Source organism: Gambusia affinis, linkage group LG06 (genome assembly GCF_019740435.1).
Source record: "Gambusia affinis linkage group LG06, SWU_Gaff_1.0, whole genome shotgun sequence".
Lineage (NCBI taxonomy): Eukaryota > Metazoa > Chordata > Actinopteri > Cyprinodontiformes > Poeciliidae > Gambusia > Gambusia affinis.
Window position 1 is genome coordinate 6,896,871 of NC_057873.1, and position 23,790 is coordinate 6,920,660.

Sequence of the window (23,790 nt, forward strand, 5' to 3'; positions counted from 1 at the left end):
CAAGCTTTTAATCAGGTGTTCAAACATTTTGGTGCAGTTTGGTGTCATTGCTTTCACATGTTTTCATCTAAGCTATTTTTTGTTTTCCAATAACTTTGCATAAATGTTGATTTTGCAGTGCTGATGGGCGGAGGGGGGGCGCTGGCTGGCCTTTAGAAAATAGGCAGATTTTTGAATAAACACAGTCAGTGTTCTCGGCTATTACGCAGTTTGCAATTTCCATAAATTCTAAAGGAAAACAACAGATTCACCCAAACCCAGACTTAAAAATGAACCCGTTTAAATAAAAACACTGAGGTCTTCTAAAATTGGCTCCCCCGCGAGCTCTCTGTCATGTCCAACTCAAGCCGGTGAGGTGCAAATTAGTCGAAGCTTAGAAGTTGCCCTTTTCTCTGTTTCCTTCATTGCTTATTTTAACTTTATTCCACAAAAACACCTCCCTTCAAAACACACAAACAAAAGCACCGAGATGTGCAATCAGTGCTCTAAGTGGACAGATGGTTACTTCTCTAAATAGTAAACTTCAAACAAAAACTTACCATTTCTCTTTTACAAACAAGGAAACTGATGATACAAAATTCAGAAACTCGAAGCAGTTGGTTTGAACCATTAGAGGTTAACATAACCAGAATAAATTACATAGAATTTCTCAGATCAGAGCTTTGCAAAACAAGAAATGCAATTTAACTACATTCAAGTTAAACTGCAGCATGACATGAACTAGTTCCTGGTATTTTTCCATCATACCAACTTTAAACTCTTTTATTGAGGTGCCTGAGAAAGTGCTAAAGTGACCAAAGTTTTTTCCTGCCATATAAAAGGACTTTTTCACTGTGTGGTAGAAGCCTGCTAGCAAAAGAGAAATTTTGCCATTTAGAAAAATATTTGAGGTCAGACAGCCATCGAGGGGAAACTAAAAGTGGACCCTTCATCATTTTTATTAAAGTTGCACTTTTTCGTAAGGGCAGTTTCCAAAGTCTGAGCAATTCGATCATGTTTCATAATTTATTGTGATACCATTCAAAGTTGTCACTGTCACAGCAGTGATGGGCACACTTTCACTAAAAACACTAAAAGTGGAGCTATTGTGGTTTAGCTAACTTTTAAACCTATTAGCATACTAAACCTGACCCAAGTTAATTTTTACTTATAAATTCTAAAGTGCTAATTTACCTGGCTCATTTGTAAACAAGAAAGTCAAACGTTTATATTCATGTTCTTACTTTGAAGCAGATGAAATCTATTTAAGCATCAGCTCCATTTCCTTTCTTCATGTTCTCGCTGTCTCTCTCTTTTTTCCTCAAAGAACTTAATTACAAACCAGAAAAATACAGGAACAAAATAAAACATGGACATCAGAGAACAATGTATGACCAGATACAACATCTAAGGGCAATGTAGAACATGTAAATAATGTCACAATTACATTTCTGATTAAGGGTTGTAGTCTTTCAAGAGTAGATTTAATTAGAATTTAAGTTTTCCACTAAATATTGAATTGGTGTAATGATTTACCATTAGCAGAATTACCGTTTCTAACTTTCGAGTTCGGCGTGTCCACCAGTGTGCCACACTGTAAGAATTTCATATCAGCAAATTTAAGTGGAATGATTTGTATGTTTTAGGAAGCACAACAACAGACATTCATTATATTCTGTGTTATGATCTGCACACATGTACAACCCATTACACAACATACAAGTTTGAAATCATAGCTGGTAGCATGTGGCTGTAATATTTATTTATTGTGTGGGTGTTTCAGTGCAGTAATAAAATGTACATTTTAATTAACTCCTGCACAGTAAGAAACTCCAACACACATGCCCATCAGAACAGTCCATGTTTGGGAAGGGAGCTAAGTGAAGATGGGCTACGTGTGCAGCATAATGTATTCACACATTTGATTTTAGCAGAGAAGCACCGGCAACCCTTTTTTTTTCGGATCTTCCACATTTCACTCTTGAGCTGTCATAAAGCTTCAAAACAAAAGTCAATCCCAGAACCACCATAAAGAACAGAGATGTGGAGTTGAAACCTGATTTTCATGACACCACCAAAGCAATCAAACTGACTGTCATGAGCCTATTTGTGAGGATAATAAAAAATCTGCCCAGGCTTCCATTGGTCGCACTATATGGGACACAATTCAGCGGCTAAGCTTTATGAATATCTGCCAGTAAAGAATCCACAGGAACTTTCAGCAGAAGGAGAAGAAGCTGCTCTATAGCTTCATTTTTAATGAGACCAGAGCTGTGCTCTCTTGCTGCATGTCTTTTGACCAGGGCATAAGGATTCCCAGTTAACTCCATGAAAACAAAACAGCTTTATCTCCATCCTGACATACTAATGGAGAGTATATGTGTGAAAATAAAACACATTTCCAACCCGGTCATATGATCCTTTCTCCTCACTTCGAATGGTATTGCTGGTATACTTAAATGGAACATTAGGAGTAATGTATATATGCATTCCTGCAGCTGGAGCTGCTTGCCTAGACAACTTTTCAAGGTAAATATTCCCTGAGCTCTTAAATATCACAGTGCGACCTGATGTTTTTTTAGCTGTCAAGAGATTCCTTTTTTGTAATCCACAAAGAGCTAAAAAAACAAACTAGAACTGGTAGATTTCATTATTTAATTATCTTCGTCATTGCTTTGAATACAATTTATGACAGATCTAAAGCCTTAACCTTAACTCCACATAGACTTCATATGCAGCAGTCAAGTTCCAGATATGCATTTTCATTACATCAACAGCAACATTTCTGATGTAAAATAAGGAAATCTAAAAAGCTTTGTGAATAAAACATTATCAAAAAAAAAAAAAAAGACTGACACACTGCCTACATGTGCTTCACATTTTTTGTTTTATCTGCTTCCTTTGAACTTCGAATTGTAGCATCCTGATTTCAGGCTAAAGGGAATGCGACAAAAATAAAATCTAAAAAAACTTCTTTTTTTTTTTTGTTCGCTACTAAACACATTCTCATCCTGATTCTTTAAATAAATTACTTAAGATCCAAGACAATCCACTTAAAACACCACAGCAATTGTCTTATTACTGACAAGTTTAATCAAAAATGAATGGCACCATGAGTGCAAGAAGAATATAAAGGTGAACATAGTGAAGTCATGTCCATAAAAACAAAACTTAATCCTTGGAAAAGGGCAACCACATTATGTTCTTGTGAAGGCAAAGGTGTGTGAATGTCCTACCAGGTTGTTACAGCTCATTAACAACCATCACTGCATGACATGGGGACCTGAGCTAACCGAACAGAAGATCAGTGCTCAGATCGCTGGGATCCTTCTCAGGCAAGGATAAGCAGAAGTTCCGTGCAAATTTTTGGCAGATGGACAGTAGAGTGACTTTTGCACTGCATAACAGACAGTACAGTATGGAAATATAAATATTTTACAAAATATCTATTTAAATGTTTGATTTTATTCATGTCTTAAATGTTTTATATTTAACTGTGAAAGTTTAACATAGATGGAAGATTGTTAAGAATTCCACAAAAGAAGATCAAATCTACAAGAAAATGTGAATACTGATGTGCACAGTGAAGAAGTAGAATGAAGAATCTATTGGCTGCTGTGGATGATTTTGATGGTGGCATTTGACAAAATCTAATCTTTAATGCTTGCTTTGTAATTGGTTACTGTGTTATATTTTTATGGTGTGAAGCTCTTTCAACTGACTTGTTGCTAAAATCTGCCTTACAAATAAACTTAACTTGCAGCTTCCTGCTGTGTAAGGTTAAAATGGACCAAATTAAATACATACATGCATAATAAATCATTCATTAAATGCACCATGAAATAAATAGATGCTTAACAATTTATTAAAGATGTAATTAAATAATAAAAATGCTATTCTATAATAGCCAATGCAGATAATTATTAAAATGTGTATTTAATTGTTTCATGGTTCCTGTTCCATGAAATATCTTTTTTTTATTCAAAGTGTTGGGGCTGGCCTAACACTGATTTGCTGAACTCCAGTAGCTTCTCCTAAATCAGTGAAAATTATAATGGAGGATCTTCACAAGCTTCCCATTGATGGCTAAAGGGCAATTTCACATAATCTTTTCACTAACTTGAGCATCTTTAATCTATTCCAGTTATTTTAAAAAAAAACCTACAAAATTTAGATACTTCAAACTTGCAATACATTATTCTAAAGTAAGTGCAGAATATTTAGAGCCTAATTTGTGATTTGTAAAATCTTCATTTGATTTGATAGAGTTCAATAAAAAGTGATTTTACTGTTTTTCACGCATCTGAGCCACACTAGAACTGTTCCAGCTCAGAAACAACAATCAATGTTCAGGGATAGAAACAAAACTGCTTTAATCAAATTGAACCTGCAATTTATCAGTGGTCATTTAAGGTTAACTTAATCCCAAAGACCCAATTTTAAGCTCTGTATCATTTTTCACTTGTGTTTCACAGATTTTTACCTTCTTATGAAGTTGCTAATTATTTCTAAATCATACTGTACCGATAGATTTGTGGCTAAATGTATTTTACACATTATAAGAAAACCTAAATGCATGTTGAAAAAAGTATCTTTTTTATTCCGATAGTTTATAAGTAATGGACTAATGACACAAAACAAAATAAGAAAACTTTCTTCAAAACATATTTTGCCATCAAACAAACCCCTTAATTTTAATTAATTAATGAATTAAACTCTTTCTACTCAATTTGTTGTTGTAGTAAATCTGAAAGAGTCAAACTTGAACACCAAATATTTGGTGTCCAAATACTGTGTATTTTTACACTTTAAATAAATGAAGACTAACAGCACAGCAGAAAAAGTAGTCAGTAATTATGTTCTCTGAATCTACTTTCATTCTCCTTGCATAATTTTATATATGCTGAGTCCCTCATTTAGATCCATTACATGTAGCATCAAAAATAATCTAACATCAATGACCACTAGAGAGTTAGTGGTTAACCCAAAACACAGATCCTTTGACTTCAAACTAAAACTGGAGTCTGTAGGGGGAGAAAAACAACCTACAAAAGCAAAAGGCGAACATCCAAACAATAGAGCTGCCTGTCACTCTCTGTTCCCCTGATGGACCTAAATTGGCTTCTCATTGATATTTGGAACTTTTTGGACTAAACCTGGCGAGCCAGGCTGCTGATGTGAAGATGTGATTCCTGTCCACAGCATAGAAAAATCAATTGCAACAATTTTCCAAAATCAGAACGTTGGCACGCCATTTACCGAGATGGAGGACACAAAAGGATGGAACAGCTAGTCTGCTTTGGACATTCGGTTCACTATGGGGTAGCACAACGACATCCTGCTTTCTCTGGCTTTTCTACCCTTCAATATTACCGTGCTCCAGAAGGTGGGACTGAAGCCAAGCAGCACAAAATACCATGCAATGAATTTCTTTGCATATTTGTTAAACTCACTGTTATGACAATAAAAATAGGTTTCATGGTGGCTCTGAATTAGCTGCTCTCAGTGCTCAAACAATATCTGTCTGTGCTATGTGTCTGCATGAAAGAAAGACAAACAAAGGAAAAGGCTCTGCATCTGTTAGCACGACAAAGCCCCGTGCTGCTGCCTCGTCTTTGTTGTGGGCGACAAGTGCGTCTTGGCAGAGCGATGTCACGAGCAGCCACAGCCTTCTGTTCTCGTCAACCTTCTTTCTTCCATTAGTTTTCCAGTAAGGAGAAGTTAAACAAGACCGTAGCGAGATTGAAGCTCAAACCATCAGAGACACCTTTGCAAAAAAAGGTTTTATTCAGAGTTGGCTTCTAAACCTTGTACTGGGAACGAGTCAGGTTCTTAAAATGTCTTGCAGAAGAATCTTTATTGTTGGAACTTTTTTCTTTTTTTTTACCCATTTCGCAATGTTACAAAAGTACCCATAAACAAATACAATTCAAAACTCCTGAGACAATGTGTTGTGGAATCCAGATTCACTGTAATATTGTGTTCAAGACTCTGGAGTCTAAAACTTTTATCCAACCTCAGTGGAACAGGATGGAAGTCACCTGTGAACATATATTTTCCAGGCTTTGGATGGATTCTGTGTTGGATTTACAGCTGGGCGGTGTAAATATAAAACAATACACCAGAAAAAGTAACTGCAGACATTTAGCCGACTTCACCAAGCCTATACCCCGTTCACTCATCCAGCCAACAGAGGCACTGTTATAAAACTACAAGCAGTACATTACTAACGTGGAGCCGTCTGCCTACTACATCCCAAACCTTGATGAAAACTTGGTTCAGTTTATCTATACATTTTCGATTCACAACAAATGTCATCTTGAGGTATAAAAAAATAAAAACATTTCATTTCAATCACACATGCATTCCAATTGGTCCTAGTTAACAAACAGTACAGTACGCTCAGTTAATAATTTAATTTAATCATTAATTTAGTGAAATGGAGGCTAGTCTGATTTGGCGTTTCCAAATTCAGTGTTCACTTTTTTCAAATTTAAAGATTGTGGTTGTTTACTAAGAAAGTGTAAAATGGCTCCAAGTATAAGTTTGAAAGGAACTGTATAGCTAAGCCTATACAGTACTGAATACCATAATAAATTAAAATGAGCTTGATCATTCCCAAAACTGTTCTATGTATTGAAGGGCAATTTTGTTTACAAAGATGTAATGATCCATATTATTTATGGTTTTGGTTGTCTGTGAGTGTTTTTTAGTTCCCTTTTTGTTATTGTTTTTGATTGAGGCCTTTTATTTTGGATATTTCAAATACAGTATCTTCCAGTTCCAGTGTTAAGTTTTATTTACAAAATTAAGGTTTACTGGTATTTGAGAGGGCAAACTTAGAAGTATTATGCCATTATCATCATATTACTTGAAAATAGTCTCAAAATAATAGGATCATTTATTGCAATAATTATTGGGACAATATTTTAGTTAGTAATATTACTGCAAATGTATGGTTACTGAAAAATAAGTAAAACACATGACAGACAGCATGTATTGTTTGCCACGATTTTTTAAAAGAAAAGTTCAGCAGGTCAAGCTTCTGTTTCCAGTGATGGCATTTCATTTTGGAAAAATGAGCACTGTCACCAAATGTCATCTTCCCACTTCTATGTTAGCTCATCACCTTTTTTTTCAGCAACTTGTCACACTGAAGCCGTGTCTCTGACATGAGCAAACAGTTTGCTTCCTTCCAGGCAGACCAGTGGGCTTTATTAATATTTATAGAGTAACAGCTTAAGGCCATTTCCCCTGAGAGCTATCACTCCACTTCGCTGCCTAACACGTACAAAATATATTGACAACTCTCTTGCACATCTCGTTGCTCTCTCGAAAACCTCTGTGACCAGGTGGACAGAAGGTTTCAAAAATGTGCAACCTTTCTAAATACAGGAAAGGCCTACAGCTCCATTTAATTTAATAACTTGCACAAAAGGGAGGCAAATATGTGAAAGGCTGGGACTGAAAATCCTTGTTATTGAATTTATAAAATAAAAAAAATAAGAGAGAGAGAGAGAGAGGCACAGTCGTAATGTCATTTCATGGATGTCATCTTCATTTCTGGCTGGATGTACAAACAGGCTCTGCTGACAGCTCTCTGATGACTCAGAGTAATGCCAGCCAGTTTCAACCAGCTTTCAGTCAAGTTTGGCCTAGGACCATCTACCAAACAAGAAGAATCTTTTCATGTAGCTGATCCGTCATGAACCTCAGCAGTCGTAAAGCTGAGTCCTGACTCAAAGCGATGCACATATGGACATGATCAGAAAGTAAAAGTTTCCTTTCTGAAACACTATCTGATTGGATTGATGTGAAAAATTCACATAAAAACCCAATGCAGATAATCTTCCTGGTTTGTGCCAAAGCACACATTTCCAGAGTCGCAATAGTGGTTAAAGGCTCACAATATGTCAGTGATGATATTCTACAGGAACATTTGCAAGGATTCTTGGATTTTTTTCACATTTTGGAAGGTTATAATCACAGAGCCACTTTTTGTTGGAATTTTATGCAACAGACCAACATAATGTAGCACATAACAATGGATAGAAAAGAATACATGCTTTTAAAATATTGCACAGAATTACTTTGTGTTCAGCCCTCTTGAGTAATTACTTTGAAGAATAACATTTCACTGCTGTTAGGAATGCACGTTTTTTGAAACATCACAAAAAGTGGTAGTGAAACTATGCCGTATGGATGAATATTAATGTCGTTGCATGGCTTTGTATTCAGTCGTATACTTCTTGCATAAGTCGCCCCATTTGCAAGTTATTAATTTGTAAAGGGCTAAAATTAATTTCTGTCTTTCTTTATAAATGTTATTTAGGATCCCAAACATAAAGCATGACAAAGGCAGAATCATGCTATGGGGATGAATACAAATGCAAACCAGTTGTATTGTATTCAGCTCTACTGCCTTATAATGCAGTGGCAGAAAAATAAAGCATAATTCTCTTTTTTTTCAGTAAAAATATAAAAAGTATGGCATACATTTGTATTCAGCGACACAACATGATGCTGCCAACACTTTCACCTTCGGAGTTCAGCCTAAAAAAGTCGTCATCGCAATTGCTTTCACAGGTTATTCTGAAAGTTATTGACTTGAGGAGAGACTGAATACAGATGTACGCCATGCCTCCACTTCACATTGTGTGTGAATTGGAAGTACGGTAGTAAAATACATTAGTTTTGTAGTAGTAATGTGGCAAAATGTGAAAAAATTCAAGGGGTATAAATTTTGACCTTTGTAGAGTACTCTAAATCCTTAATTTTTGTCACAGCTCTACTTTATGGCAAAAGGCTAAAAAGTATGTAAATCAGTCCATAAAACATTGATGACTTTAAGAAAAACAGAATCTTGACATGTAGATTGATGATTTTATTTAATCCATAGGGCAGTAGCTAGCTGATTTAGCATTCTTTCAAAATTATCACCAATGACAGTTAAAATATTACTTAATTTTTATCTAAAGATAGAAAATATACATAAGAAATTACCATCACATTCCTAAAATATCTTTTAGTCATTGCAAAATATCTATAAGACCTCAGTTTTATTGCTCCCTTTCGCTGAAGCGCATCAAATTACTTGCAAGTAATTTGCAAGACAACTTATTAAGAGTTACTGACAGAAAGCTGGGGTCAACATAAAAAAAAAAGCTCAGATGTGAAAACCTTTTAATTACTTAAAAGGGAGCTTAATAAGTGCAGAGTTTGATAAGCTTCCTGTCCTGTGCCTCTGCTTTCATCTAGTCTTAATTCGCAGCCTCTAAAAAGGCCTCTGTCATAGCAATCAGAGCTTTAACTCAAAGCTACAAATTAGCTTGAGATCGGAGTAGAATTTGGCTCTGGAGTTAGGGACTGAGAAGTTAAATTTCACAAGTCGTCTCAGAGAGTGCAGGGGGAGATTTTTGTAAGTATTCACTCTGCTAAAGCTGAAATAATCAGTTTGGGACCCATTTTCAATATGCCTGCTTTGACCTTTACAAGTCTCTTTCTCAAGGGTAATCTAATAAACAGAGACTTACTCTGTATTCCCAAATAAGAGTTAAAAGGATAATGTTTAGTTTATTCTGCCCCAAATCAAGCAACCTTACCTTTTTATTGATGAGTACTAAATTAGTGGTTGATTCATACACGGTGACTGGGAGCAGCGTTTTAATGTCTGAGCTTTTGACTGCAGTAACATGGGGGCAGTAAATGATTTTTATAGTCACTTTTATCATTATTGTAATAAATGGCACAAAATATTGTAATAAAATCTTTAGCCTATATAAGCCATCACTAAACTGAAGCACATTTTAAATAAATACACATTTTAAAGTTGATGATTACAAACTTCTAATTAGTATTGCATGACATTTAGCTGTTCCTGGGGCATAAATACAACATGACACAAAGGCAGATTTCTCATAGCCAATGGTCAACGACTAATAACAGGAGATAGCTCAGCGTTGGATAACTACAGAGAAGAGTGGTATATTAAGGCAACCAAGTCTCCATAACAACCATAAAAAATTTAAACACCATCTTATTGTTTGAGTTATGCCACATAAAAAGTATTTTCTGTTCCACCACACAAATGCAAGCATGTGAGACATGCTGGGACTTTAACTGGAATTGTGTTCTTTTGTCAGATAAAACTAAGTTTGAGTTTTTCATCCGCAAACACTCCAGGTTGGTTGACCGACAATGAACAAGTGGAAAAGCTTCATGGGCAGAACTTTGCATCATCAGAAACTGAATTTGAATAAGTTATATTTGAAATTGCATTGCTCCAATGGAATCTGAATTCCTCAACTTGAATAAATGCTTTTAAAATATACATTTGAATTAGCGTATGTTGAAGTCCAAATGTATTGGTTTGGAAATTATTGTCACTAAATTGAAACTGAATTACTTCATATTGAAAATTGAACTCTGGAATGCTTTGGTTCAGTTCTCTCTATTCTATTTCAGCTATACAATTCAGTTTTTTAGGTCCTTGAGAAAGCCACAAAGTAATCAAGCACAGACTGACACAACAAAACCTTTAATGACTATCAAAGTCAACATACTTAAACTCTTAAATATTTCTCAAAAATATATAATATATATACTAATAAAAAAGATTAAATGCAAATACAAAGTACAGCTAGCAATAGGAAAACTTTAAAATATTAAAACATAGAACTTTTTTTTCCGAAAGCCAAATAATGTGAACTTATTAGTAGAAATCTTCAATGTGAGAATAAAAGACGAGAATATTTTAAGACTTGAGACATTTTTATCTGGAATGCCAGTAAATGTGGCACTGTATACAAGCATGCATACTCCTGCTAAAAAAAACAAAAAACAAGTGTAAACTACAGTAGGTTTCCCATGCTTTGCATCCAAGTACAGGTTTTAGATCCTCATACAAGGCTACAGAGGTGGTGGTCTATTATCATTCCAAACATTATGCTGCCATATTGGCTGCTAACTGTATATGCTGCTTTTTCAACTGTAAATCACTAGGGTTTAATTACCTGCAAATTGACTGCTGTTTCACCGTCTTGCATAAGATTGTCCTGGTCATGATGAAATGCCACTTGGGAGTCTGTTCTGACGGGAGGATTCCAAGATGCAGATAATAAAAGATGCCACTTTGTTAGTGTGATAGCTGTAAGGAACGTGATGGCTGTCAACCAAATCTTCCTTCTAATGTTTCTCACAAATGCTGCGAGGACATCTTATCATTCATGTCACTATTTTCGAAAGCAGCATGAGCCATGGACTTATACTGAAATTGCTTGGGTTTCCTGCCCACTGTGCATGGCTGCAGCAGGCCACAGTATATAGCCACAACATTATGAGTGGGGCAATTTGCTGCAGTGCATTTAACTCAAGTGGTGTAAAACACATTGACCCGACAGCTGGGCTTAGTCAGTCTGCGAGCTGTATTTGGAAGCAGTTTGAAATGGTCAGCCTCAATTTCTCTCCATCAGTGTTGAGTTCTTTAGTGCATGATGGCCAATCGAACACAAAGGTTTGTAAGTTCAGTTCTGTCAAACCTGCTCTATTAGGTCAAATCATTTCAGAAAGCTTAGTTTGACATTTTATTCTTGAACCATTTGAATGTTGCCATCTCTCGCCGTTACTTTCATTTCCATTGAATTTAAACATTTCTAAACGCTTCATCTGCCACGTTTAGAAGGTTGGAGGTATAGCCCAAAATTTTACTACATCAGAATGCCAACATTTTCTAACCGTTACTAAAACGCATCTAATGTTTTAGTAAGCAGTGCCCATCATTACTTTGATGTTTTAAGGAAAACTTTTAAATTATAATTAATAAATCTTTACAAAGATTTGGATTACGAATTTGTATGAAAAAATTGTTTCATTCAAAAAAGCAGCTCTTTAAAAAAAAATAAATCATTTCTGAAATACATGAAAACATCTTGCCTAATAGCACCTGCCTTCCTATGCATTTGCATACAAAATACTTGACAGTAAAGTAGCACTCTACATGGCATTTACTCTTTGTATTGTGCAGCAGCAAGTAAGTGACAAACAGTCCTGCCAGCTTTTCTCCTGCAGTAAAGTTTGACAACCTTAAATAAGGACATTCAAGGCCTTGATCATGAAAATGACATATCCCTGTGTTCAGGAAACACTCCTCAGTATGTAGGCGCATTATCATCTAAGAATATGGGGATAAGCTTCAGAAGCCGATTTTTTGCACTTAGTGCTCCTCTAAAATGGTTTCATATTATTTGGCTGTGAACAACCAAGCAGGGCAACCATCAACTCTAATGACTGCACTGAGATGGCTGTTCTTCCCATTACCTTTCCTAAGCCATGTTTTTAAAAAAAGGAAATGAGAATTTTAAATGAAGTAGAGCTCACGTTTGATATCCACGCACAAAAAACCAAACATAAACCGCACAAAACTTTTCAAAATAGACTGGCAGTGTTCTAATGGTGTATAAAATTGTACCATGTTGAAAAACACACAAATTGTCCATGAAGCAACTATTTTAAATCTTTTGGACAGTTATCTATTCTTATGGAGAGATATTTAAAACCTTTTAGAAAACTAATCCAGAAAGATGAAAAATACTGTTGTAGTAAATATTTCTACTTTTTTTTTTCTCTTTATGTCAAATCTAAACATGACAAGTGAGACGTTTAGATTGAAAAGAGAGGATTTAAAATAAATCTAAGGAAACACAAATGTAAAAAGGTTTTGAAAGAGAATTTATAACATGTTTAAACATGTCTGCAATTCACATGAGAATGAGAGAGAGCAAGACTTTCTGCAAACAATAGGAAGGCATATCACAACAAAATTGCTTGATTTCATTTTTTGAGCATTCAACCTTTGTGATGGAACATGCTGGATCTGAAAATGTTGGCAGCTCTGAAAAAAAACAAAGACATTTTTTTGCATAGCATATGCTAAAAATGGAAACTAAACATGAGATGCATGAGATATTAGCACTAACATCTGTTAATGTGGCTCAATGAGCCAACTGTACAGTTAGCTTAATGCGTCGTTACTGTCACTGGTGTATAAAACACTAAGTGAAATGAACAAAACACAGACTGGTGGGGTGGCAAGTAAAGTTCGGTGGCCCACAAGGTTTATACTAGATACTGGGGGAAACCTTATATAATATCTGTAAATATTAGTTATCAGCCAGAGCAACAATATTAAAGTCAGATTTAGATATCGGCCCAAATTTTTATGCCAGTGCATCTTCTGCTGCAGACAGGCTGAGGACACTCTTGTAAATTAGATTTTTAATCTCAATGAGTTTTTATCCTGATTAAATACTGGTTAAGTGAACTGAAACACACAAAAGCCAGTTTGCAATCTCTGGTCTGTGATTATGTTGTTCTTTAAAAAAATAGGGGCTACACAGTTGCTGTCACTATTCCCTGGCAGCACGAAAGTTCCAAGTCTTTCTGTATGGAGTTTTGTATTTGGAGTGTGCTTCTTCCCACACTTCAAAAACATGACAGTTCAGTTATTAGGTCTCTCTAAATGCTCTTAGGAGTGAGTGCGTGTGCATGCTTGTTTGTTGTGTGTCTCTTAGGGACTGGTGAACTGTCAGAGGTGCAACATGCCTCTCACCCAATGACTGCTGGATAAGTGACAATATGCATGAGATGATTTGATGTTTTAAATCAGGATAAAACTTTACAAAACCAGAAATCGTAAATTAACCTCAAAATTCTGTTCGGCATCTCTAGTTTTGACTCAGATTTACCACCAATTGCAACCATTCTAGCAGAAATTCTACTTTTAATAAGCAATTTCTTCATTATACTTGGAGACAAAATATTTGCATATCTGTATAGTTCATAACTACTTGTGAGCATAATGTAACTTTTTGTTGCTTTGACACAGACTTAATACATTAAGTTGCCTCACTGCAACAGCCGTGTTCTTACTCTAACTAACCACACGCAGGTCGATGTTTCCACTTTGCTATCTAAACCATGATCTGTTAGAGGGGAAAAATGAGCCGGGTGGGCAGTATGAAAAGAAACCTGAACAAACTGATGCATTCTGGTTGCACTGAGCAGACGAGAATATATCAAAGCAAGGTATGTAGGGCAAAAGACTATGACACCTGTGAATTATCATTTTCTGCAGCAGCAGTAGGAGTGATCTTAAAAATTGCTGCATGAATACTGTGCAATGTTGAACACAAAGAGGAGTCTGTTGCTGCTTGCCCAGGAAGAGAAATCCAATCCTGTGTTTGGGAACTAAAGTACATAATTTCAACCTCAATCTCCCTGCTCAGATACTTTATGTGATTTTTACTTTTAGAACACCAAACAGGGATACAATTTTAGTTATTTGAGAAATGAAAGGTTAAACTGAAAAGTCCAGGAAAGATGTTGATCCTTCTTGGAAATTATAGTGTTGGGCACAAGCACAAATATTGCAAGAATAAGTCCAGCTTTTTTGCTTTTTCTCTCCTACTTTTTGGTTTTATGAGAAACTTGTAAGTATATATTACAAGAAGCACAAGCTGAAGTTTCATTCTTACTTCAATTCTTGGCGTTTTTTTTACACATCTTAATTTAGTTTGTACTGCAGTGTTTCACAGAGCAAAAATAGGCTTAAGTTTTATCAAAAGATTCACCAATCTGGCCTCCCCAAACGGATATTGACTTTTCTGTTTTCCTTGAGGTCTGACTATATGTAAAGTTGGAAGTGTAATTTTTTAGATATTTTATTGGGATGGTTGTTTACGCGCAATTTTCGGCAAGCTTCATAGCCTAGGTTCCTTCACAAGAGAGCTGGCGCATCACAATTGGCAAACATTAGGAATTGGATGAAATCAGATCCAATCGTTTAAAACTTAAACAGAGTTCAAACAACCATTTATCAATAGTCCAGGGTCCAAAACCTCTGTAAAGCATTGAACAAGGATCTGTATTTTACCAAGCAAGATCAGAAAACAAAGAAAAAGCATAAATGTATGTTTTTCAAAGCATGAAAAATATTAGTTTTTAGGATACTACAACAGACCTGTGAAGTTTTCTCTAAAGACAATGTAAAAAAGCAGTTTCTCCACACGTTCTGTTGTCTTTATTCTTCAACAGCTGTTTCAGATGGGTGGCATGTGAGAACGAACATGTTCACAGTATTTGCTCTGGATATCTTGTGAATGTTTTCCTCCCAGTCATTTAGTAAAAAGCTTGAAAAAGATCAGTGGGTGGGACAACATGCAAACGTAGCAGCAAATCTTCTGCAGCAGGCTGTTTAGATTTGTAGCTTTACACTTTTTTCCGCTGACCTCTATGTTGCTTTTCACTCTATTGTTGATATTTCAGATAAGATATGGTTCACTTTTTTTCAAACACGGTTTGATTAATGTTGTGTAATAAGAGATATTTCCATACAAAAGCCAATCAAAGGAAATGTGAGTCTCTAAACAAAGAAAAACAGCAAATCTACAATCACTGTGTCCCTCTAACAGCACATGCTTTAGATTCCTGCAGTGTACTCGACTTGTGATAAATAAGTGGGGTAGCTTTGTCAACTTTTAAAAAATTAGGTGTCTCTATGAATGTGCATGGGTCTAAGAGATTAGAGTAAGGCTTTAGTGTCCTATGAAGAAGTGTAACTGTGACAGTTGCTTGTTATTTTTCACTTGATAAAACATAAGACGGCAAACTGTAACTTTGACTAAAGATAACACTTTCAAATGGAAAATTCACCTCTCCTCTTGCTGCAGTTGGAACATAAATATGTATTAAAAAAATTAAATAAAATAAAAAGAGTAGGTATTGGGTAAAAAAAAGAATTTAATTAATTTAGAAATATCAAATTAAGTAATTTTCACTAAACTGAGATTAATTTTAAGGGTATCTATTCAGAAAGGCAAATGAAAGCCATTTATGGTTCTGTTGCTCTTCCAACTAATCAGGAATAACATTCTTTTCATCATCCGCTGTATCCAGTCCCAACACACAGCCAGCGCCTCCCCAGATGACTGTACAGTTCTCATAACAATTATTACTTCAAATACACAGTATCCCACAAGAAACTCCAGGGAGAGAGAATCATTTCATTGTTTCTTCCCCGTCATCCGTCTGCCCTCGTACAGCATTAGCTCAAACACAACAATCGTTCATGGAATATAACAAGGTCCAACTGCAGATTGCGCGCCGCCTTACAATCCGCACCTTGTTTCGCAGGAGAACGAGCAGCCGTGCGTTCGGCTCGCAGGGAGACAGCAGCTGAGGTGAAAAGACGAGCAACAGATTTTTCATTTGTGACTACAAAGGTTGGGCCATTCCCCCACTTACCACGCAGGGAGAAATGGTGCTGAGGCGGCTTCTCTGAGCTCATCAACACGACAAAGACGAGAGGGAGAATGCAGCCTTGTTCTGCAAAGGTTAACTTGGAGGGGACCTAACAACTTCAGGCTTCTCATTTGATGCTTCCACCAAACACTCACCACAGAGGATTGAGGGCCTCTGGATTCCCCTGGATTTAACCTCTAATATCTAAGGTCATGCCCCCTAAACCTCCGCCAATATAGCCAGTGATGGCACTTGTGAGTTCAAACACTCACCCGCTCCCCTTTTCTTTCTTTGGGAATCTTACGTCTGGGTGTCTGTGGCATGTCCTGGGAAAACTTATCTACCATGGCAAAAAACTGCTTTGTATATATTTTTTTAACTCTGATTATAAAACATAATAAATAAGAGATCCATTGGTCAGGCTTTTCCCTGCCGATAACAATTTCTATTTATCTTAGAGCTATAACACATAGGAAAAAAGAAAAATTGGATATGTTGGATTTTTAAACACTGCCTTCATAAAAGACCCTAAGAAAGTTGGGACATGTTATCAGACAAGAAAGGCATAATCAGTGCATCTCTAATAGGGAACCCACTTCTAAAATAAAAATAAATGGTGGGAAAGGTAGAGTAAATCTCAAATACAAAAAGCTCACTAGGTTAAAATGCAAACATGAAATAAAAATGAAGACTACTGTAACACAGAGAGATACAGCTTTCTGATTTTCATGGAGATATAACCTGCCAATTATGATTTTTGATTTTTGTTCAAATTACTATAAAGCATAAAACAGTAAAGAAAATGTGTTACAGGGTCCTCTGTAAAGGTTATAGTTTCAAATATAATAGAAAAAAAAGAGTGGAACAGCAATGCTATCTCTAGTTATTGATCAAAGTATTTGCCCCTAACCCCTACATGAGTTTTAATTAATTAAAAAGGAAATGCATTGAATTACATACTTTGACTGAAAATTGCATGAGTTCTTAGGTTCCAGGTATTTACTGGCCAGCTAATAAAATCTTATTTTTCAGTTTTTTTGGCCAATTAAACAAAAACTGTTTAAGAAACTCTAATTAGTAATTATTTTCAATGGAAGGTGCTTGATTTAAGAAACCAGTCTTCACTTCTTTCTTAATTAATTTAGCTAATAAGAAAGAAAAACTCCATCTAAATATAATTTCATGTAGGATCAAGGCGTAATCTGTGATCAGCAGTCCTCCTACTGCTACACCACTACTGTGAGAGGCGTGTGTGAGCTTATGTGCAAGTCTTACAGCTTGCTAAATCTGAGTGCAACACTGATTTATACTGTGTTGGGCCCCAAAAACGACGCCCAGGGGTCCTCCTCTTGCCTCTCACTCCCTCCGTCTCAAATATCTGTGTGAACTATATTATGCCTTTCAGTTGTCTCAGTTTATTTAATTTAATTTGACTGGCTGGATTGTGACCTCCCTGTGATAATGCAGCTCTAAAGCCCCCACCCCCCAACCCACCCCCCGGGTATGAATTAACAATAAAAAAGTCCATTTGAATTATAATAAATTCAACACTGAATTTCATATGACTTTAATTATATAGGGGCTATGTGTGCAGTTTCTTCTGATTTATTGAAAACCACAGCGTTTCTTGTAGGCAGATCTGTTCATGAATTTTATTCATGTTATTATTATTATGCTGCTGCAGTGAAACTATAAGCTATGCGGTTTTCCCTATGGGCCTCCTTTCCAGAAGGAGCATACACAATCCAAAAAGTGGTGCTGTTATTACACTGAATGCAACAGAAAACTTGAATAGGAACAAGAAATCCACTATGCACCCAGAAATTGGAATTGGCCAATTTTCCTTGACTAGATTTGATCAGCAATTAGCAGGTTAAATGCTGACAAATTAGCTTTTTTTCCCCTGGCTGTTAAACGCATCAAAAGTAAAGCCCATACAATTTATAGTGAATAAATCCATCAACCAACAGCATGTGTTTTAATCTTGTAAGTCTATACACATTTTGCAGGATTTAAACTACTATTTCTATAAATAAAAAAACTTGAAGCTTTTTTTAATTTTAGGTTAATTCATTGTCAATATTACTTTAACTTTGGATCAACAGGCCAGTGCCTTGAAGAAAACCAGTATTGGCCAAGAAAAGCTTTGATTGGAACCTCTAATAGGAACCCACCAATAGAAATGTAAAAAAAAAAAAAAAAATGGTGGTAAAACATTACAGGTGTTGCCCAAATCTAAAAACAGTCAAAACAGAACCAAACTAAATAGATATGAAGAATACTGACATATATTAAGTAATCAAGCTTTCCCAAACCCAACAACTTTTTTTTTTTTTTGATTTGTAAATGTCAGATGAAAGTTAATCATCATGCAGTAAGCTTAGAGGCTGAAGAAGTACAAAGTTCCTAGGTTTGACCTTTTGAAAGAATAAGAATGAATACATTTTTTCACTACAGGACTTTCCAATCATTTATTTGGAGCCAACATGTGGAACAGATATAAAATCTGTCATTTTGCGCATTACAAAAGTGAGTTTTAGGCTGATAACTTTTAATTTGTAGTCTGACCTCACAATTCCAATTTTGACTTATTCCATTTTGTCCAAATACAATATGATAGAAATGGCATCAGTTGCCACAGTCTGACTTCTATTGAACTCAAAAGAAGTGCAAAGTACATGCTGTTAGATATTGATTTACAGCCCATAAATCTCAATTTTGACACATTTCTTAATGTACTGTTTTGATTGTTGATTTTATATTGCATAACTTTGTGTTTTTGTCTTTGTTATGATTTAAAGCACTTTGAAATGCCTTGCTGTTGAAATATGCTATACAAATAAGATTTGATTTGATTTTTAATTTTGATTAAATTTTTTGCAAAAAAGACAACAAAAAATATTTTTTGTTTTACGTGCAGATCAAGAAAATATCGGCAGATTCCGAGCTCTGATCGATTGATTTGTCCATCTCTGGTGGTATAATGTCGCAGCCTGCTCAGAAAAGCTGATACAGAACACAAGGTTGGTCAAACTGTGAAACATAATCTCTATAAACCCTTAAAACAGATCCTTGCTCTCCATCCATCCTCATTTATTCACCTACTTGTTTTACATCATTTAGGACACGGTGCACCCACTCTTTCTTTTTGTACCAGGACTTTTTTGATCTCCCATATGCATCAGCCTCCAAATCCGCACTGAGCGATTTTGTTGAGACGGGTTGTGAACCCTTTCTAAAGCCGAGGCGCAGGTTACGCACCGCGCTGCACGAAGCCCCGCTTCAAGGGGGGACAGATGCGAGCAAACCCCGCTGAGTAAGAACATCATCCACCGCCTGTGATCCGATTGATCACCGCGGCGCCCCGCATTACAGTACTTCTCCGTTCATGCTGCGTGGTACACTGGCAGATATTACGCTGAAATGTAACCTTACCATTCTGAAGACATGTCCACTGTAGCAGGCCCGTCCCGTTAACAATTCACAAAATGAGTCTGTGAAGCCTTCTTCACTTCGTGTCCTTCTTCTTCTTCTCTCCGACTGGTTTTGATAGTAACCAGAGCAAGCGAGCGTATTTCCACTATACCAAGCGGTACCGCACGGCACGGCAGAGAGCAGTCCTCCTCCTCCTTCTGGGCTTCCAAGGTGCTGCTGCCTCTGCTCCTGCTGCTGCTTAAGGCGCACTCAGAGGGGCACACATGGATGAGGAAAGGCAGCCGTCCAAGACGCCCATTAACAAGCACAGCCCTGACTGAACGGCCGTGAAAATCCTCCGGGAGAAATATGTGAGATAGCCCCTCAAACACGGCACAGGGAGATAAGGTGACACGCCAGCCGATATGCTGGGAAATGGTGAGCTGCGTGGTCCCCCACTCCCACTACCCACCCTCCTCCTCACGATTTACAATTACGAGTTTGGAGAGGGAATGAGTGAGCCACCGTGCGTGGTCGCCCCCTTCGGTAAAAGCGTCCAAATATCCGCCCTTTTTTTTTTTTTTTTTTTACTTTAGAGTATCTGTCATAATCCTACAGGGGGATTTCAGAATTCAGAGGGGTGACTTTGCGATATTAACCTTGAGTACATTATTTTTAATGCGATTTCCCTCGCAACAAACAACGAACGGGTTTTCTCCTTAAGAAAATAAGTAAAAAATTGTCCTTTATGGACAATTAAAAATATGAAAAATAAATAATGTAAATTAGAAAATAATAAATGATTTAACTAAGCCTCACATAAGCACTAGACACCTCTACTTAGGGTTTAATGTCACCCTAAGAAAGAGATAGGATCAGAGCAAAAACTACCAGCTACCTTTTTAAATATTTTAAGGTAACTAACAAGAAGGCAGACATCAAAGTATACCAGGGTTTTCAAACGGTAGGCTTTTAAAACTGTTAAATGTTTGTCATTTCCATGGTTTAAAGTTGTTTCATTGACTGTTATATATGACTTATGATAAGAAATTGATTTATTATTGTCTCAATTCTAATGATGTCGACAAAGAACTGACAGTATTAGCAGAAACGTTATTTTTTACTATTTTCTCCACTCTGTTTCATAAGGCCATAAATATAAGAAATTTCAAAAGTAAGATCAAGCCTTCGCAAAACATTTTTGATATTCTGTTAATTTTGAAAAAAAAACAACATTTTGTTTTAATGAAATAAATGAAATTGAAATCACACATGAGAGAGTTTGTTCATTAAAAATTATGGCAGTGATGGACCTAAGCAATTATATGAGATATTCAGAGTTCAACCACAGCTCTAGCATTGTGGTTTTCAGTAGAGAAGATGTTAAAGCGTTATTCAGGATTTGATGCAACAAGCAGCAATGCAAATTTGCAGAGTTTTGGGGAAATTGTAGTCAGTGATTTTACAGAAGAGTGTAGGATTCAAAATTTTCAAATGACAAACTCAACGTTTGATGAACTATGAGATGATGTGATACCTAGTGGAACCAGCTGTGCATTAACCAAGGGAGCCAGTAACTATAAATAAATGTATTGCTGCTGTATACAACCTGGCACAGTGTGAAACAAGTGTTTCCATTGCACTTTTACAAAATATAACATTTTTGACATGGTAGAGAAAAACAACCTCATCCTAGCACAAAACCTTTTTATCAAAAAACAGTTTTTTTTTTAATGGCTATGTTTCCATTAATCAAATTTATTTTTGGATTTCCAATTTGAGTAAACTACGTGATAAATTAAGCTGTAGATACTGATATATGGTGGGTATCAACATATTTGAGTGTAGTGCTTTAGCAAAGCTCCAGCAAATTACCATGTTGGTACAGCACGTTGGTAAAACTGGTGTTTATGATTAGTGCTTCATAGTTAGCGCAGCTAACTTTTTAGTTAGCGGTTCCCACCACTGTCCTGCTAACATTAAATATGTCCTGATATATTGTAGAAAATTTTAAGGGCACCTGGGCACCTCCTCGTGGCCAGTGGTTCTAAACAGAGGCCTAATTTGTTAGTTTAAGATTAACTAATTTAATCTTGGAGATGACCAAAAAGTGTTCTTTTTTACAACTGGTTCTATTGAGTCAATTTCAGAAGACAAGGTTCACGCTTTCGACAAGTAAGCTGTAAAATTTATTTCACATTCTTTTGTGGAAATGCTGCTACTGAGAATGCAAGTGGTATGATTTCAGCACAGTTCCACCTAATTTAAAGATATATTGTTAAAAGTGGCTTTTTCCTCTTTACTATGAGGTTTGATGATTACCTCTGTAAAGTAAAAAACTTAATGAAACGATTCCAGGATTATTTTGAAATCAATTATCTAATGAGTATTGCATTGATAAATAAGAGTTTTATTATGTTTGAGTCTTAAACCACAACAAAGTCCTTTGTAAAGATCTTTAAACAGTTTTTTCCTCCAAACTATGATTGCCATACATTAGGTTAACGAGAACACCATCTGTCCTCTAATTGTCAGGTCAACCTCTTAAACCTAAATCCTCTGTTATATACTCATCTCCAACTTCTAGTTTCTTCTTCTGTGTTAAAAAGACTGGTCAAGGGTTCCTGGCCCTGGAAGTGTGGTTGGTCACCCAGAGAATAAGAGAGGGGCCATGTGTGGCCTCTAATTCACCACATTGTCTGCCAAAAAGCTAATCTTGGCCAGGCTCAGAGTCTCACTGCTCACGAGGCTGTGAGTGAATGAGTGAAAAGTTTAAATATGCTTTCAGATGTAAAACCGAAGACCTGCCTGGCATTGTGGGTTGGGTCGTTGTGAGAATGTGAGATTTGCCGTTGACCCAGGCAACAAGAGGAAAGGGGCCCATTTCGGTTGGAAAAGCTGCTGCATTCAGGCTCATGTTTGCAGGTGGTGGGCTGTAATTCAATGGCTACACACCAATTTTCCTGCCAGCCAGTTTTTGAGAAATAAATTGATGGCTCACAGTAGTAGTCTGTCGCCAGCTATCAATCAGAATTTATGGCATATAGAACATTATATATCAAGTCAACGTATGCAAAAGCCCTATAATGTGACCTTCAAGATAAAGAAATTTTTATTCAAGCAGCGGGAAACCTCAATTTTAGTTCACCATCTCATAAAAAAAAAAAAAAAAAAAAAAAAAAACTCGCCTGACTTTCAGAACCTCTACAGGGTCTGAAGTCATTTTAAAAGCATCACTGAGGTCATTATTATTATTGTGGCAATAGTTAAGGACTTTACAGCACAGCAACAAACCAACCGGCGAGCAGAAAGAGAGCCAGCATACATAGAGGAGCGCTACGTAGATAAAGGGGTAGCCATTTCCCTCAGGAATCAGTTAAGACCAAACACTGAACTAAAGTGAAAGCAAACACCAGACTTACGTGTGTCAGGCTGCCTAAGGCAAAACTTCAAATAAATGTTGATTTTGCTCTGTGAATGCTGGGCGTGTAAATAACAACTGCATACTAATATGCTTGATGTTGATGTGAAATGTGACATGTCAGAAGGATTACTCATTCTCTATGCCTCCAAAAATACAGCTTTTATCTACAAACGATGCATGAAAATATTAAAATGCATTATTAATACTGAAACTTTTTTTTTTTTTACCAAAGCTCCAGCAAAGAATAGATTCGCTGCATTGCAAAAGTATTCAACCATATTAACAGTTTTGTAATATGTCAACTATAAACTTCAATATGTGTTATTTTGATTTGATGTGACCAGCACAAATTAGTGTGAAGAGGACAATTGCAGTTTCCTGACCAATCACTAATGGTCACAGATTCAGACTTTGGCCGACACCACTTTTTTGTTGTTGTTTAATCTAAAAAGTTGCTAAAAATATAAAAGGCGTTGGGCGTGCTGTGGTGGCGTAGGGGATAGCGCGACCCACATTTGAGTCCTTCAGTCCTCGACACGGCCGTCACGGGTTCGATTCCCAGACCCGGCGACATTTGCCCCTTGTCTTTCCCCCTCTCTCTCCCCCTTTCCTGTCAGCCTACTGTCATATAAGGGACACTAGAGCCCACAAAAAGAACCCCTGGAGGGGAGAAAATA

General features: G+C 36.4%; 1 protein-coding gene across 8 annotated transcripts in view; it reads right to left on the minus strand.

The window, feature by feature from the left end:
* The window catches only part of tenm4 (teneurin transmembrane protein 4), a 225,673-nt gene that overhangs the window by 189,587 nt on the left and 12,296 nt on the right, over positions 1–23,790 (minus strand). For 7 of the 8 annotated variants that reach the window (XM_044118610.1, XM_044118609.1, XM_044118608.1 and 4 more), the window contains exon 1: positions 19,711–20,180. The exons of the other annotated variant lie outside the window; for it this stretch is intronic. The gene's annotated coding sequence lies outside the window, so the exon portion shown is untranslated. Of the gene's footprint in view, positions 1–19,710; positions 20,181–23,790 lie in introns of those variants that run through there. 8 annotated transcript variants of the gene reach the window in all.